A 19,579-nucleotide genomic window follows, 5' to 3' on the forward strand; every position below is an offset into this window, starting at 1 on the left:
CTTGTGTATCATATTTACTTCTCTATCCCCAGAGCCAGCACAGTACTGAATGAACTTATGAATCAAAGCAGGTTGACACTATTTCAAATCCACAAGTTCCAACCTCAGTTGGGTCCTCACAGCTGTTCAACAAACCTTTAAACCAGCAAATGTTATTCTTTGAGTCATAAGAACACTCCCCCCATTCCCTTCTGCAAAAGATGTCCCCTACATCCCTTCCCACCCATGCGCCAATGGCAGGGCCCCTGGAAGGGCTTCAGTGGGCTTCCCGCAGCCACATTTAAAGAACTGCTAGCACAAATCTTATGTGGCCTCTGCTGCATTAGAAAAGGTTGACCAGTCCCTCCTTTTTAAATGTGTCCCCTGTGACTTACACAAAATTTTTCTCTCCTGGTTTTCTTTTCCCAGACCTGCTGAATGGAAGATGCCTTAGACAGGACCCACACACACATGTTCTTCTGAAGAGCCACAGGTAGTTTTGCTGCACAGGCAAGGTTAACACCACATCCCTGGGCCTGCTTCTTTTCTCATTTTGTTTGTTTGGTTTTGTTTTTTTTTGTTTTGTTTTGTTTTTGTCCAGGGATGGTTTTAAATTTAAGGGCAGTGGCGGGGGTGGGGGGGAGAGCATAAAGGTGATTGTTGGAATGGGAGGTGGAACCAGACTACTTGCCTTATAACCTCCTCTGTATGGCAAACATATCTCTTTCAGTTGGATTACATGTGTCCAGAATGCTACAAATAAGAAGTTTCAGGATTCCCTTATACACAGTTTCTATGAAAGCCATTGTAAAATGCATGTATTCAAGACTTACCTAAGCTTCAGAAAACATTAGCTACCAGAGAGAACATTTTTGTTACCAAGGTGATTATTATTGAGGGGATAACCTGTCCCCCAAGACTGGTAGCACATGCCCACTTCCATGGCTTCAGTCTTCTAGACCCTGAGCAACCCCAGACTGTGACTTTCAAGATTACACATGCTTTCCCCCTCCAATACCAACTTCTAGTTCTCAGCTGGTGCCCGGTCTTCTCCAAAAGATATTTTATTGTCCTCTCAACCCCAATTTATCATTTTTTTCCTAAACTGGTTTTCTCTCTCACTGATATAATTCATTCAATTATAATAATGTGATTACCTACCCTGTCACCTAATTTAGGACTTCTCTCTCAAAACCTCAGACAATCACTGAGTTCTATTGACTACACTTTTAAGTACAGTTCAAGTCTCATCTCTTTGACATTGCTTTAATCCAGATGGTTAGGTCTTATTCAAACCTTTAGAATCACTTCTTGACTAGCTAGCCTGCCTTAAGTACCTGAGCATGTTCCCTCCCCTCCACTGTCAACCTACAAAATATTGCCATAGTCGTCTCTCCAGGGCTCAATCTGCCCCCTACCCCTCACCTTGTTTAAACCTCTCAGTGGCTCTTCAGTGAGCCAAGTCTCCTTAGTCCTCCAGGCACTGCCCTTCCGTATTTCCCAGCCTCACCACCTTCCTGCCCTCCCGAGACCTCTACCAGCTCCCACCTTTTAGGAGTTCTAGAAATCGTCACTAAATTGTAAACATGCAAGTGTATCCAAGACCTAGGCACACACTCACCCCTCAGGAAATGCAAACTTCTTGGACAATCAGTCGATTTTTCTTTGCTGGGTGGTTTTATTTCACATGCTAAGGTTCTTCCACATCATTTATTCTGACTTCCCTACAGCAATTCTTCCCCCTGATTCCATTTTAAGTCAAATTGCTACATCAGCACAGCTCAGAAACACTGCCATCTTGTGATCACAGAAGAAGGTGGAAAACACAATGATCCTCCCTTTACACATTTTTTTTTTTTTGTAAACAGGAAGAGCTAAGAACTGGAAATTTCTCTTATCCAGGCCTTAAAATGAACAGCACTTTATTACCACTAGAAACTTTAAGTTATGCCCCTACTTTTAGTGACTTTATTTTGTGAGTTTTGTTGATTTCCCTTAACCAGAAACTTAAGGATATTAAAGGATACGTTTATATGAGAGCCATTTGCAGAGGCAGGTCTTTTACTGGCTTGGAGAAATTTTCAGTCTTTGATTTTAAAAAATTCATGTGAGTTCCAGACCACGGCTGTTAGTCTGTGAGGGCAGCGATGTATTGACTTTATCTGCAGTATAAATGCGAAAAGTCCCAAAGCACCTGCTTACTGAAAGAATAAAGGAATGAATGGGCAGCAGATATGGTGACAACTTCACAAGTGGTGGCAAATGTTTTTCTAATATTTTTGAAATTTCGAGTCCATCCTGAAACATGGATGAGCTGTATAATCTTAACTACCCAAAGGTGAGTAATCAGGGTGCCTCTCCACTCTCTTTGTGGTGGTCATATGAACATTTATATACACATATCAACATTGGTGTTTTTCTTTTTTTATTTACAAAATTTGGGCTGCTTATTTATCACTTGCTTACCGAACACATCTAGGACATCCCCTAGTAAATAGTAAATGGATCTAACTCATTTCATTATTTTTTTAACCCCACCTCAAGTAAGTAAAAAATAAATAGCCCAAATTTTGTAAATAAATAAAACAAAAACAAGCAAGTTGGTATATGTATATAAATGTTCATATGAGCACCGAAAGGAAAGGGTGGAGAGACCCCTTGTTACTGGAGGAACAGTGGGAAAGGGCATCATGGAGGTCAATAATTAACCACATTACTCTGATTATGTCACGTTACTTTTGTAATTAAAAAAATAGCAGTTGTGTAAAACTCAAAAACCAGTTATATAAGCTAAATGTTCAGAGTAAACACAGGCTGAGACTTTAATTGCTCCAAATAGCAGAATTTAAAAAAAGAGAGCTAGAAAAACTCCTCTGATCTTGTTGCAATCTATTTTTCTTTTTTTTTTTACTTATCATGATGAGACATTTATAACTTATATGAAAGTACAAAGAATAGTATAATAAAATCCCTGACACGGCTTCAACAATTATTAGAAATAAATGACCCAGGTGGAGGGGCAGCGAGGGGAGGTGACCTGCCCGGTGACCCAAAGCCCGGCTCAGAGGAGCTGCCGGGACAGCGAGAGGGCGTCGGTGGGCAGAGAGCACACTGACACTCCGAAATCCCCAAATTCTTTTTGATGCTGCTTTGGGGGAAAACAAACAGTTGTTTTTTTCCTTTCTTTGACTATTTCTCAGTTAACATTTCACCACCTAGTTTTTTTTTTTTTTTTTTTTTAAGTCTGTTCTCCAAATGATTGTTTCAAACGACTTTAGAACTGGATTTCTCATAAGCAGCATGGTGGCCCCTGGGGGCTTTTTGTACATAGGAATGAACTAGACTGTCCTGAAAAGTCATCAGTCATCCTGAACCTCATTTGTATCATGGACCATCCTAGAATAAACGCTTTGCAAATAATTTGTTTTTCACAGTCAATAACTAATTACCAGTTCATGCCCTATAAATACCGGTACGTCAATATTGAAAAGTAAGTCTGGGTGGATTCGTCACGGAAACGATCGGCTGGCGGAGCAGACAGCAGACCCCGGCATGGCTCCTTCGCTTAGCTGCTCTCTTCCCATTTCTTTTTCAACCTGCCTCCCTCCCCCTCCATCATGATTATGATAAAATATAAAAATGGAAAAGGTGAGGCAAGGCTAGCCAAAGATGTGAATTTAAAAATCATCAATCTGAGGACATGCTTTTTGGCACTTGGGTTGTTGAGAGATGAAGCAGGTTCTATGACACAGAACTGAATTCACACTCAGCCGTTAGCCAGAGAGACGTGCTTGTAAAATGAAATCACAGCACTGATACTATTAATAACTCCACTAATTTAAGTGCTTGAAACAATTTGACATTATCTCTGAAATTCGATTTTCCTTCTTACTCTCCTTTAAGCATCTTTACCATTAAAAAACAAACAAAAAGTTTTGAAGGCTAAGGGGCCAGCTTTAGCCACAGTGAGGACAGTGCCCAGGCTGGTGGTAGATGCCAGAAGGAGCCCAGGTCCTTCTTTCCTGCTCCCTCTGCCTCTGTTCCTGGCACATCTGTTCCACTGAGCTGAGTTTGCTTTGCTCATATGCGCAACATAATGCTGGCTGGCCAGCCCAGAAATTCTGGGATGTTCCATTATTAATGAAACGCCCCCAATTTGGGCACTATGAAATTGAGATTTTCAGGACTGCTGAGCCCTTGGGAAAAGACAAACATTTTTTGCCTGGTAGAGTTGAAAGCCAAAATAAACTATTAGAGGAAAAAGACAAGTGGCAGGCCGTACAGCCCTAGTGGTGAAGGTGGCCTGGGTGTGGGAGGTCAGTGATGTTCTGTCCAGATAATGGGGACCTGCCAGCTGATGTACTTCCTTCATTCCCAGCAATTCCTCATAGCTTCCAGTCGCCCAGAGCTTTTCACCCAAGAATCAATGCCATTCATTGTTTCCAGGAGGAGAATGGGTAAGAACAAGAATTAATCATTTAACCTTAATTAAAGTGCTACATTAATTTTTGTCAATCTATTATAGAAATAACAAACTGGAAAGCAAAGCATTCATTTTGCAAGACTCTGGCTTTGTTGAGAGAGACAAGGATTTGTGCTCCAGGAGCCCAGTGAGTGGAGGGCTTGGAGCATTGGGTTCGTGCTGCGAGTGACATCAACAGGAAGAGCACAGTGATGCGGAGTTTCCCTCTGCACAGAGAAGAGAGGACAGCCCTCCCAGGACTGCAGGGACAAGGTCGGGGAAGATGAGAGAGAACAGATACTTAGAAACTAATACAAAGGCCCGTCTCTGCCCCACCCCGCCCCATTGCCTCACTATCATCACTTTCAGCCCAGAAAGAGGTGGTGTTGAAACCCCAGCCCTCTTAGGCCTCCAAAAGCGCCGCAGGCCCATGCCCCAATCCCATCTGCAGCTCTGGCGGACAGCTTCCCAGAGGACCCTGTGATAGTAGGAGCCCCAGGAGAGAACAGCAGCCAGGCCCCAGGCCTCCGACATGAGAAGGGAGTGTGCGTGTGTCTACCTGTGTGTGTGAAGCGGGGTGGGGGGCAGGGGGCAGGAAAATTCTACTGGAATCAGTTTAAATCCTGACCTGACTATTTCACACCAGAAGTGACTGAGCCGCAAGATTTTCTCCCCAGAACTGGGTGGAAATAGGGGCTTGAGGGGTAGGTTGACTTGCATAAAAATGTTACCAAACTGAGTCTTGAGACTACAATTCTTCTCCTTTTATTTTTGTTTATTGATTGATTTCCAGGAAGGTGGCCTGTGCTCCTTCCCTCCCCTCCGTGCTGCATGGCCCGCTCTTGGTATGAAGGAAACAGGGACCTACAGCTTTTAGTCCCTCATTTGGGTATACTATGCACCTGGTTTTTCTCTGCCATGGTCTCCCCTCTGCATGTTGCAGCCGTGAAGAAAGGAGGGTTTTAAGCCTCCACTAGTGCTGTGGATCAATTCTGGCTTGGATTGTAATTTAAAATCAATTCCCCATGAGCAGAAATATGGGTGCTGCATTATTTGCTGAGCGTGTCAGAAAATTCCCTCTCTGGCTTTGCCATTCAGTCACGTCATGCCCGGCGTCTGATGCTCCCAAAGCCCTCGCATCTGTCTTTTCATTAGTACTCCTCACTTAGTACACACTAGTTCAAAGTTTCAGAGAATTCTTGCATTGCTTCTACTGCGCCACCTCTCAGGATGACATGAACTTTCTCAAATAAAAAAAAACATTTCTGGAGAACTGTACGTGAAATGATGTTTTGAAGAATTTTCAATCCTATAGAAAAGAAAAATATCAACCTAGACCTGGTTTTTGGTGACTTAGGATACATTTTTATAAATTAGCCTAATGATGAAAGCCATGGAATTAAAATGAAAAACTTTATCATGAGAACTCCCTTTGACTTGTGACCTATGCGACTTATCCGTCACAGCATTCGGGGAAGCCCCTCCATCCAAACACCAACGTGCGGTCAAGAAGGAGGGCATCCATTCTGGACAGACACGTAGCAGATCTGCTGGGCCTCCCTCAGGCCAGGCGGGAGTTAAGGCTCCAGCTGGGAGTCCGTGCTGGCAGCGGCCCATGCCAGGTGCTTCGTCGACAGTCCGCATCTCCAGAACCCTGGTGTGTCGCTGCTCAGACGGGTTCAGAGTACAGGATCACCGCACTCTGCTTCTGCTTCATCTTCTCCTCCGAGGCACTAAGTTGTTTCATCAGATGGGACACCACAGGAGCTGATCAAGTCGGTGTACGAGAAGGTGAGGAGATCCAGGAGAAAATCCCAACCTGTCTGGACGTCCGGCTCCATTCCCAAGCACGCGTTCCCGCACCGCCTAGCGGGCTGGCCAAATTGCAGGATCCAGAAACAAGAACCAAAAATAACCACGTCTGAGGCTCTCCGACTCTTCCACGCCAAGTCATCTAGATGGAGAATTTTGAGATTTGCGACCAGCATTTCCTATTGCTGCTATCAACTTTACTAGAGTTAAACCTGTGGAAAACATCAATAAAGGGTCTCTTAGCCCATTTCCATTCTCTCACTGTCAGTTTCTGGGGTCCTCAGAGGCTCCAAACAGGGTCACCAGCAAGGTCAAAGGTAGTGGCCCGCCTCTCGCCTGTGTCCCAGCCTGGGCCTCTTCCTTTCCTACCCTCTTGCTGAAGAGGGACCCTTTGCTTGATTGCAAAAGGGTCCTGTCCTCTCACAGTTTTTCCCACTGCAACCCTCAGTCACATGTGTAACGTATCATCCCAGTTACGAAAATCAATTTTCCTACTGAAGAGGACGATAGGAAAGATGAATATCTAATGTGTCAATATGGTGAGAAAAATCAAAAGTTGGAGGTAAAACTCAGGGAGGCCACAGCAAGGCTGCTCACCCAGCGGGATGTCTCCTGACTGGACATCCGCACGCGAGTCCATCCAGCAGACACCGCTGAGCATCGCAATGGAGCAGCGCGGAACTCCCTGCGGCACTGGGGCTGTCTGGGTCTGCACCGTCCAGTGTGGCAGCCAGCACCACACGCAGCTGTCCGCACTTGAAATGGGGCTTCAAGTCCCCGTTCAAGTGTGAGTGAGGAACTGACCTAAATTAATTCTAATTTACAATTAAACAGCCAGATGGGGCTAGTGGGTGCTACATCGCACTGTGCTGCCCCCGGGGATTTGCAGACCTTGCTTATTGAAGTGCTGCTTCTTCAGCAAGAGGGTAGGAAAGGAAGAGGCCCAGGCCGGGACACAGGCGTGAGGCGGGCCACTACCTTTGACCTTGCTGGTGACCCTGTTTGGAGCCTCTGAGGACTCCAGAAACTGACAGTGGGAGAATGGAAATGGGCTAAGAGACCCTTTATGATTCTCTTCCAGGCCCATGAGAATTCTGCTCTATTCATTATGTGTAATTGTAGTTTCTCTCCCTTCCTCCAGACATTTTTCTCATTTGGAGACATGGTGGTTGCTAGGAGACTGAATTGCCTTTTCAAGTAGAGTATTTTAGAGGGAAACAATTCACATGATGTTCTTCTTTAGTAAAATGAAAATTTGTAAAATGTTTGCAAAGCGTAGTGAAAAAGTCAAGCTTTTACATTTCTTTGTGTATTTGTTTTAGCCATCATAGAATCTTTCATTTACTTTTCCCACTGCCTCACACTGCAAGAAAGAAAACAAAACCCACTGCTCCTGCTGTAATATTTCTCAAGAAAGAATAACATTCGCAGGCTTGTTCCCAGGGATGGCGAGGTGATATTTATCCTTCTTACCTCACAAGGGAGCTGTGAGTAGAGATTAAAAATAATAACATTTATGGTGGAAATTGTACAGGATCACCCCCCACCAAACATTAGTAATTCATTCAACAGTTCAGAGTTATAGCCAGTATATCATTACCAAGATTTTCATAAATTTATAAAAAAAAAATCAATCAGTCTGACTATATCACTTAAAAAAGGGAAGAAACCACAACTTGAATGAATGAGTTTTCCCAGGTTTCTAACTTCACACAAAGATTCCATTACACCACAGTGATTTCTCAGGGAATGTGGACAAAACTCTTTTAAATGTCCAAGCTGACTTTTGTAATCACCGTTGACAACATTTGAACCTAGAAAAGAGAGTTCTGTGAATGACAAAGAGATTCCCTGTGTAATTCACCTAATACCATGTCTGACACATAATAGGTGCTCAATAAAAATCATTATTAAATAATAATGATGATAACTTAGCTAGTAAGGATCTTTTCTTTCAAATTTCTTGTCCCCCTTTCAAAAATCCAGTTGCAGTAATTTTTTAATTGACAAATTATAGAATTCTGTATTGTTTAAGAAATTTGGCAATGTTAATTGACAATCAAAAGCTAAGGAGCTTCCTTCCCTTTTTATATCTCTGAGCAGCAGGAGATTTCACCAACGAGGGAATGAGAACACTTATCTTACAAAGATTTTATAATGTAAAAACAATGTGGTTGAACGAAGCTATTTGATCATTATGTTGAATGCCATGTTTTTTTCTATGGCTTCTGAAGAGCCCACCTCCTTAGAAAGTGCTAGCAGTGGGGAGCACCCCGGGGGCCTCTTCCTCAAAGGAACTAGTACAAAACAAGTATTTAGATGCAGACAAGATCCTAAGGGTGGCAACCGGCTCACAAAGAGCATCCCACAAACACAGCAGTCAGCTGCATGCCGCCCCAATGTCTTCAGACCTACCGGGAGGTTCTCAGTGCTGGCTGCACATTGGAACTACCTACCGGGTGAGCTTTTAAACAGCCAGGCCTGGGTGAATCTAATGTGTGGCCAGCATTAAAGCATGTCCAGGTCCCCAGCCCCACTCTGGCCCCAGCTTAGAGACCTCACCAACCCATAGGAGAGTGTTACCATAAGATGGTGCCCTCAGTTTCCTTCGTTCCCTCTGTCTATTCTCTCTCTATCTCCCCCCTGCTTCTCTCTCCCTTTGCCTCCCTCCTCCCCACTATGCTCTTTCTCTTTCCTCCTCACTCTCTTCTCTCCCCTGCTCACATCTCTCCCTTTCCCTCTGTCTCTCCCCTTCCTCTCATTTCTGCTTTGAGAAATCTTTCCCCTCAATAACCTTCGATTCCTTTCTTTTTCTTCTTTTTCCCACTTTCTGCCAGTTTATCTCAAGAATCTTTCTTTCATTCCGTTCCTTGTTATATTTTTGTCCCATTTATAAGCCAAGCTACAACACCCAGGCAGGGGAAAGGGGCAAGGGTCCAGACTCACAGAGACTGAAAAGAAATGGGTTCAAAAGGAATCTTTGCCTCCAGCTTTTAAAGCCCTTGACAGCAGCCACACTGGACTCTCTTCATCCTCCTCTAATTAGACTTGCCTTCCCTTAAGCACCAGCTTTCAAAACAACACAGTTTTGTTTCTAATGTATCTAGTGCTCTTGACTTTGAATTCAGGGCATTGCAACATCGCTATGCTGTTTTTCATGGCTTCCAGTGTTCAATCTCCAGCTCAGTGGCTGGATGCCTGCAATCCCCTTGGCAGTGGAGTTGGAAATTGAAAAATTTAAGATGTGAAGGAAAAATGGGTTTGAGGACATCAAGACTGAGAGTAAAGCCATTATTAATATTAATTACTAATTATTGCCAGTCACTATCCCACATTCTCTGGAATCTTTTGATGGCCTCTCACAAAGGCCATTTGAGGGAGATGCTCCTAAATTTAAAAAAATAAAATGCATACTGAAGGGCATTGCTCTCTGCATCTGTTCCCATCAACATGGTCAACATATTCCTGAAATTTTCACTCAGCAAGAGTTTGTGCCCACCAAGCGTTGGCCTCAGTCCCTCAGGCTGGCGCTTCTCCTGAACTGGCCTCCTGTTTGCCCCACCAGGAGGCTTCTAAGACTGAAGTTTCTGTTCTGCTCAGTTTTGCTTTCTCTATGTCTCCCTTTATCTTAATTAAGTCTGGATAGAGTGGTTTAAAATTAACCTGTGTAAGAAAAGAATTCCTTGAGATTGTTGTAAATGTAAACAGAAAGAAATTCAGTGTACTAGGACTGTTTTTATTTTTGTTTGTTTGTTTTTAATATAAGAAAGGAAGGAGGGGAAGAATTAAGCCTTGGTTAAGCTGGTCCAGCTTCCCTGGGCTTTTACGGACCAACTAGGAAACTAGATACAAAGATGGCGATGTCTGGGAAAAGTGATCCTGAGTTCCAAACGGCCAGTCTACGGCAGACCGGGGCACAAACTCAGCATGCCGTCGCTGTTCAATAATGGTTGCTGTTCTGTGAGTTGTAAACTGTAGGTGGCCTCAGGCAATAGGGATTCAAGTGTGTGGTTTGAACAGAAAGACAGTTTTGATTGGAAAAGCTTTCTTAGTCTACGGGATTCTTAAATCACTCTGGCTAAGATTACTTGGAGAGTACAGAGAGGAAGCAGGGGACGAAAGAGAACAAAGAAGGACCTCCGGGACGTGGATGGGTTTCCATGTCTTTCGCTGCCAAGGTGTGGGCCCTTCCCGCCACTGTCACCCTGTGCCCACACTTTCCTGCTGCCATTATACCCCAAACTAAGAATAACCCAGCTCCCTGCAGAAAACCCAGGTAAAGGAAAACAAATAAAGCAGGATTCAATGAGCTAAAGATCAAAAGCTTAAGAAATAGTAATCTGTAAAACTGTCAGGTTAAAAATGGATGAAAAAAATTTTTAAAGGATGTAAAAAGCTATATTTATATTAATATAGCTGTAAAAATAACTCAAAGAATAAAATTTTGAATAATTCAGACTATACTTAAATAAATTTCATAAAGAATATTTAGTATGGTAAAATCAACAAATCTTTATGAAACACCAAAATATTTTAAAAGAAAAAGTATTTGCTATAAATTCTAAGTCTATTAATGGGCCTTTTGTCAGAAGGCTATCATTGTATATATTGACTTCTAAATGCTTAATTCAGTAGAACACATTAAGAAACATTATGAGTAGGCCTCCTAGATCATGGAAAGTCTGTCCCTATAACTAAATTATTATAAGGCTAATTAAAGGGAGTCTCTGCCCATATTCGTCTATGTCCTCATAAACGGGTCCACACAGATACCTGGGCAACACCAAATGACCGCCTTGCAAACAATGCCTGGATTCTAAATCCACATGGGCCAATGCATATTATAATTCATATTGCTTTTCTAGAGAGCAAAACGATGAGAAGAAGTCTTGCTCACACATACAATTTTCCATGCGGGCGTTATTTCCTGGTTACCAGAGCTGCATTGTTAACGCTCTTTGATTGTAATAGCCTCTTCAGTTCTGAATCCTGTTTGCAGAAGGTGCGCTCAGTTCTGTTCTTTTATGCTCGACTGGTCTACACACCTGGGAGAAATTCCTATTTTAATTTGCATTCAGAATTCTTTTTTAAAAAAATCATAGATTTGAAAACAACTGCTATCTGAAAACACAGCAAAATAAATCCTCTCCCATTTGTAGCACCCAGGAAAAAACAAGGTTAGTAAGTGTGAATGTGCTTCCCAGGACTTAGCCTCTGTCACCATTTCCATAGAGTCAAGAAGGTTTTGCCTTGTATTTTTGCATGTACAGAAGTAAAACCGAAAAGCACAAACATATATTCTATTTTTGCATTATTTCAGACTGATTGTGCAATTTAAAAATATTATCTTTATCTATGTGTTGATCTGTCAATCATCTGGTAGAATCCAGTGCCATTAAAGGAGCCTAAGCAGGATAACATCAAATATGTTTTTAACGGTCATTAAAATAAATGTCAAGGGTGAAGATATCTAAAATGATGCAATTCTTAGAACAATGTAGAAGAAAAATGGTTCTAAAGAGCTAAAACTGAAGTGTCCCTTTCATGGCTTTCGTGCAAATTCTCTCAGAGAAATTGATAAATTTCACTATGGAGTGGTTGCTAGGATACCCTTCAAAATCCATTAAAGTAAGCTCTTTTCTTTAAAGGGTTGGGCAGGGTTTCCATTATTTCAAAATGGCTTCAAAAATCATAATGGGTGTTCTCTCGGGTTTTATCTACGTGACAAAGTAGGTGAATGCATAATCTTTAAGAAAGAAACAATGATTACCAAGGTTTTAAAAAATAATTATACTCTCTTGTATGATATATTTTAAAAGTAGACTTGTCCAGGAGGTTCAGAGTCTCAGAATCTGAAAAGAAGAAATAAATCTCAAAGGCAAATGGACAATGCAAAATTCCTTTGAGGTAGTTAAAGGCCTGTTACTGCAGGAAGCAAGGGAGGGAGTTCCCATGTGTAGTGGACCTGTTATTGGCCAGGGGTCATCACAAAAGTCCATTTTTTTCTGGAAAGTAGCACAGATGCTTTACGTATTTCAGTCTTTGAACTCCTGCTCATTAACTAGTACAAACATTTTAAGCACTTCTATAGGAATGTCTATATCCAGTTCCGTTAGAAGGCAGGCAGGCTGGGGAAAAAGATGGACCAGCTTTGGGAGGAAACTAGGACATGCCTCCTGGACTCCAGGGCACACAGCACAGAAAAGCCTGCAGCAGAGTGCATGGGAAAGGCAAACCTTTAAAGAAAAGAAGTCTCACTAGAGTGTTAGAATTTAAAAAAAAATTTTTTCACTTTGCCTAGTGAGAATATTCCTGAAATTCCTGCCTATCATTATAAAGGATCCTGAAATTTCTGCCTGTTATAAAGTTGGGCTGGGGATTTTTAAAAAGTAAAGCTGGTGTGAGCCTTTGATTTGGGTATTTTTACCTATATATGTTTTTCTACACCTTAAAAAAGTAGTACGTGTGTTTATTTCCAGAGTTATCAAAGATCACATTTTTTATTGGTTAGCATGACCAAATCAGAAGAAAGTTGTGGTTGATAGAATTTGTCTCCTTATTTAAAATAAAGTAAACAAGCCAGGAAGTTAGACCTCCACTCACCAGCTGGGGCTCCGATGGAAGAAGGGCAGGTGACGTGAGGACACGGGACGCTGCAGGAGCTGGTGGGGCAAACGCTCTTCTCTTCGGGGACAAGCCCTGACTGCTGGCAGGGCCCCTGCAGAGGGCTTGCCGCCCATCCTGGTCGGAGAATCACCAGACACCTGGGATTCCACTCAAGCTCTCATCAGGACTGGAGTAATAAAATACTAAAAGAAATAAAAACAGAGCATAATCACATCTGTGCTGGAAGGAGGGAAGGATGGCCTGTGTAAATGTTTGCTGAATGAATGAACAAACGAATGAATCATGCAAAGTTCTAATTTCTTCTTCATAGAAGATCATAGCTAGGAACCAGAAATAAAGAAAACGGAGCTACTTTCATTACATCTGGGGTACATGCCTACGGCTATCTCTACTGGCCTCTTGAACTCTTGCTGATAAGAGTTGAATATCAGATCTGTCAAACACCAGTGGGGAACAGAGAGGGTGGCACTCTGACCCCAGTGAAGGTGAACTCTGGCACGTTTACTGGGTCCCAGACCCTCCGTGGAATCTTGTTCCCTCTTCCTCACCAATACTCCCAGTCACACCAGTACTTGAGATTTCTCACTGCACCCTCCTTACCTACAACTGCTGTGGCCTCCCCATCATCCAGGAACACTCTCTAGCTCGTTCAGGTCTTTCTCTTGCAACTTTCCCAGTGTAAAGTGTTGACTAGAATGCTTCTCCAGCTGTACACCTTGTAAAAATGAAATAGAAAATTCTGCACTTAACTTCTTATTGAAAACAAAACTTTCATTCACTTCAAATGTCACCAAGGGTATTGAAAGCAGTGTGGTTATAAATAGTTTCCAAAAGGCTGGTAGACAGGCAAGGCTATACACTCAAACAGCTGGCTGTCATTTATAAAACAATCTACTAAACGTCAATAAGGTTACACTAACTTTTTGACAAGAGCTACTGTATTCATAGGTTCTCCTTTGAAGAATTTTCTCTTAAAATAAGCATGTTCAATACAGGATGATACTTCTTAGGAGGTTTGATGGATATTTTCCTTTTGTTGGTAGTTTTCAAAATAAATGGAAACTACACAGGTTGTGATTGGTTTGAGTGAATTGTTTCTTCGTATTACCGCAAGTTAGAAAACATTCTGATGGCAGGTACTTGTAGTGAGATATCAAAATATTAATCTTGTGTTTTCTTCTCCCCTACTTCCCGGTCTTTCTACCCTTCAGTCAGAGGTGATCATATTGTCCAGAGGAGAGGTAAGAATGTTAGAGCAAGGAATTCAAGGGGAAAGAAACTATAGTATTATTATTTTTGATTCCCAAACTAAGATTTGAAGATTTAAAGGAGAAGTACTGAGAGGAATAAGACAGAGAGCTGATAACCTTTTCAAAGGAGAGAGTCGACCCAATGCTTGTTCCAGCCCTTGGCAGTATCAGGAGACCTGCCCACACCGATGGGACTGTCCCTTGCCATTCCTTTGAGGTCATCATCTTGCTCCTGGCTGAGAAGCTACAACTCCCTCTCACTGTTGCCTGCACTTTGCCCACTGGTCATTCAACAAAAGAGCCATCCCCTCACCCTTGCCCTCTCCCTGCTGTGAGACTTGGATGAGTTCCCGTGGGCACTGGCCCAAAGGGGGACCCACTTCTGAGGACATTGAAAAACAGGTCCTCTCTATCTGTTAAAATTCCACACAGCTACCTATAATAGAACACCTAAAGTAACCGTAGCTTAAGGAAGATAAAAGTTTCTTTCTCCATCATAGAGTAGAAGTCCAGAGGAGAGCAGTGTGGGGCTGGGCTAACAGCACTATGGGCAAAAAGACCTCAGGCTTCTGTGCTGCTGCTCCATTATCTTAGCTCTGGCTTCCATCCTCAAGGTCACCCCTTGTCCCAAGATGATGGCTGGACCTCCAACCACTACCTTCGGTTTTTGACAGAAGGATGCAAAATTCATACCTCCCAGTTGCGTCAACAAATTTTAACCAACTTTCCTGGAGGTCTCACACAACTAGTCAGGACTTTCCCACAATAAAGTCTGAGATATGTAGCTAAAATTTTAGATGGATGCATTACCCACCTCCTTACCTTCCCAGAATAAGGCTTCTCTTACTAAGAAAGGAGATGAGAATGGCTATTGGATCTTAACTCACAGTCTCTTTGGTCTTTGAAAGGGAGTTTGTGTAGAATTGAATGCATAGGTAGATACCTAGTAGAAGGCTAGATAGTGGGGAAAACTCACCTGTGTTATTATGAATAACCAAGTAAATAAGTTTCTATTAATATTTTCTAAGTTAAACAATTAAACATCAATTGAAGTCAAATATTTCATGTGCATTCTATATATTACATATCTTATACACATGGATACACACGCAGTGTAAGAAGAAAAGTGTGTGGTGTGGAACATAACAAAACATGTTTGTAAGGGAAATGTGCAAATGGCAAGGAAGCCGCTCCTTCCACAAATGAAGATGGTGTTGTCCAGGGACAGCTTGCTTTGCAGGTGAACAAAGAAAGAGCGGCTTTTCCAATCACCTTTGGAGAGATCAATGCCCTAGAGTGGAGAACTCTAATTTACCAGCTCTAACTAGAAGTGAGAGTGAAGAATCTGTAACATTTTTTAGGCAATTATAAAAGACTTGAAAACAGCAGCAACTAAGAATGATGAAAGTCAATGTATACGGGGAAATAATAGTTGATACTTATAGACTGTTCACTATTTGCCAAGTCCTGTTACGACCACTTGGCTTTTAAAGAGGCGCAACAACTCTATGGGGGTGGTACTATTATTACCCCACTTTTACCAGTTCGGAAATTGAGATCAGAGAAGTTTAGTAACTTGCCAGCAGGTGCGCTGCACCTGTCAATCAGCGGTAGGACCGGGAGTCCCACCAGGGTGGGCAATTCTGCGGCTGCGCTCCGAGCCACTGCCCTCGCCTCCTCTGGAGGTGCAGCCATCTGATCAGGAGAAAAGACAGCGTGACAAGCTGGAGCATCAGGATATTGCTGATGGTGGAAAAACGAAATTGTCTGAAGGCTTTAAAGAAATTCGCAAGCATTATTTTAAAAATGATGTCAGTGCCCTGGCCGGCATGGCTCCGTTGGTTGGAGCATCATCCACTGAACTGCAGGTTCGATTCCCGGTCAGGGCACATCCCTAGGTTACAGGTGTGACCCCGGTGGGGGCGCATCTGGGAGGCAACCAGTAACGTCTCCCTCTCCCTTCCTCTTTCTCTAAAATCAATAAACATATTTTTGGAAATGATGGCAGAGATATCAACTGAATATTGCTTTTCTAGGGGTGATTTCTATTCCAGTTTCAGTTGCTACTTTTTCTCAGTGCAAATGCTGCGAGATACAACTCACATGTTCTAAATTTAGCATCTTGTCATCAAAGTATCTTCTAAATCTATGAGTTTGCTAAGTGTTAACTGCTAATTACATTTTAAATTCATAAAAGTATAAATTATCTTCATTAAAATTACTTTCAATCTTTCATTGTTTAATAATTCATTCAATAATTTACTTTTATTCCAAAACTAAAAAAATTAAATCAGATCGCTGGAAAACGATTCTTCCCATTTCCCAGTTACTTAGAATATCTGACTTCAACTATCTAACAAAACATACTGAGTACCTACTAAGTGTCAGACACTGTTCTAGGTGCTGAAAGTGCATTGGTGAATAAAATACAACGTGCATTGTCAAATTGGCCACAAAATAACTTTAGCAATTTACATTTACCTCAATAGCTTATGACTGTAGCATTAATACAATTTGACAAGCCATTTTTGGAATTATATATTTTGTATTAAAAATTATTTTGGGGGGAATACTAAAAAAAGAATTTGGACAAAATTGGACTTGGCTGACATGAGCAGACCAAAGCAATGATTTACAGTAGGTGTTATAAGGACTCCCCAGGGTAGGTACCTGTGAATGTCTGTTGGTCGGTACGGGCCATGGGTTCCACCAGGTGGAGACCCACTGCTCTCTATGTTCATCAACCTGGCCTCAAATACACTTGGTCTTGATCTTTTTCCGTGGTTCCAAGTGTCCTTGAATGGTTTCCCCTTGCCTATACATTATTTGGCAGAAAAGAAGCCAAATTCTTAGCTCAATATTCAGGTGTCTCCACTGACAAGCTGCTGTTCCCACGTGACTGGACTTGTTCCCCATCCCAAACCTGCACCCATTTTCTACTCAGGTGCACCAAAGCTTGGCTATGCTCAGAACACACTTCACTCTTTCTCACCTCTGGTTTTGATCTCTGTCCATCTGGGAATGTTTTCCTCTTCATTATATGAGTCTCATTCTCATGCCACTGATTCTTAAAGCTTCTTCAGAGGCCCAGGTCTGAATGAACACATCTTCTTTGGCATTTCTATGGCTATTCCAAGGGGACCTCTAGTGTGGCACTTCTTCCATGACACCTTACAGTCCAGTTATCATGGATATTTTTTGGCCCACCCCCCAAAAAACACACAAAACATTTGAGTGCCAAGACAGGCAACCATAAGTATGCATAAAAGGAAATTAACCCAAAACCATCCTTGTATTTGTATATGAAGCTGAAATTGTACGCCTACGTTGTTCTCACGTAAGCGACTGCTGGGTATTTAGCCGACAGTCAGCCCCAGACTCATACCCTATCCTCCACCTTGTAATGAGCGCTGTGAGGCTGAAGGTCAAAACACCACCATTTCCCAGGCTTTTTTGCCAACTGGCTTCCAGTTACATTCTGCTCGTTATTTTTCTACTTACGCAAACTGATGTGGTAAATTATATTATTTCCTAATAATAAACCTTCTTTGCTCTCTTAGGATGACTTCACTTGGGTGTGTGCTACTTGATCCTTTATATTAGACTTTATAAACTTTTGCATTGACATTGATAAGCAACATGAAATCATATTTATGCTTCACTGGATTGGGGTATCTTTGTTATGCTCACACTTTAAAACATGTGAAAGCTTTCCTTGTCTGGGTTCTCGAAAATTTTAAGTGCATTGACTAATCCCTTCCCCTTCTGGACACAGACAACATAGTGACAGCCAGAGGGGAAGGGGTACAAGGGGAAGGAGGGGCAAAATGGGGACATCTCAACAGTGCCAACAGTGTGTCTAAGAACAATGTTTAACAGATTTTTCGTTATTTTTCGGTCCGAGCCAGTTGAAAGCATGGGAAGTGAGGAAATTGAGATGACGTTGTGAAAACTTTCTAGGAGTTTGATGATAAAAGGAAACAAACTGGGTACATACTTAGAAGGGAACTTTTTTTTTAAGACAGGCATAAATTCTTTTTAAAGTCAGGCATATTTATTTAAACACATAAATTTGTTGAGTCATTTGGTGAAGAGGGAAGGAATTTATGAAGAAGAGAAAGGGGCGAATCAGGGGAGCAAAGTCCTTGAGTAGACTAGTCTAAGGCGACAACTGTGTACTGCAGGTGGGGAGCTCGTCCTTCTTAAGCGGCAGCGAGGGCAGTAGCTGTGGAATGTGTTATGTGGTCACTATGACGGCCCACTTGACCTGCGTGGTCCTGAGTCAAAAGGAGTCCAGTAGCGCAGCTGCTTGTCCTGCTAACAGCTGACAACTTGAGTGCACTGAAGGCACAGGCACAGTAAGAGGTTGGGGTTTCACTTGCGTTAGGGTTCTGTCAAAGCAAGAGAAGGGCACACACGTGAAATTCCGCGTAAGTTTTCATGGGATTCATGACTACATACGGCAGATGTTTGCAAGAGGAGTCAGGAACACCATGACACAGGAAATCATAAAGCCGGGAGATGGACTGTTGAAATGCTATTTAGAATTTGGTACTTGTGCCCAACACAAGAGTTGAAGCTTTGCTAGGCAGGATAATGGGGACTATCTTTGATTTTTCTTCTGTTAGAATTCATATTAGAATCTATCAGGGATGCAAGTATAGTGTTTTTTTTTTTTTTAATTTATTTAAGGTTACAATACATGCTTATAGAAAATTAAAACATAGAAATATATAGCCAATCATGAAAGTTCTCCCATAATCCCACCCCCTCAGAGTCACTGATGACAACGTGGTGCTACTTCTCCATTAGCTTTCAGAGCATTAACAGCTTATTTTACCAGTGCTTGCACTTTTTTTTTTTTTTAACATAAAAGTAAAGTTTGGACACCTTATTAGTCCAAAGACATTCTTCACTCTTATTTGATTGAAATAAATTCCACAAAGGTACCATAATCTATTAAGCCAGTCCCTGATCAATAGGACAGCTGGGCTAGCTTTAACTATTAAAGAACAGAGGTGCAATCAACTTGCTTGTGTACACTGTCAGATTATTCCTATTAGGAAGTTTCCTAGTAATTTCACGTCTAATAAACGTTAGCCAGAGAGGTCAAGCATTTTCAATATACTGCAGAAAACTATCCACCTAAAAGTTGTAACAATTACACTCCCACCTACAGCATGCAGGATCAAATATGTAATTTGGAAATACCCCAAATTGTAATTTTTAATTTAAAAAGAAGTGAGGCCAATTATTCTTACAACCGTATTTTCTAACTACAGGTAGTGCAGTTGGACAGATCTTGACTGACGGGGAGTCAAAACCCTAAGGGCAGGATTTACACAATTCACGTTCACCAAAAAGAGGCCCAGGTGTTAGAAACTTAACACTTCCCTACAGTCTTCACAAAAGACAGACTACAGCCCTTGCTCCGGCTTCAAATAGCTCT

The sequence above is a fragment of the Desmodus rotundus genome, chromosome 9 (assembly GCF_022682495.2).
Source record: "Desmodus rotundus isolate HL8 chromosome 9, HLdesRot8A.1, whole genome shotgun sequence".
NCBI classification, from domain to species: Eukaryota; Metazoa; Chordata; class Mammalia; order Chiroptera; family Phyllostomidae; genus Desmodus; species Desmodus rotundus.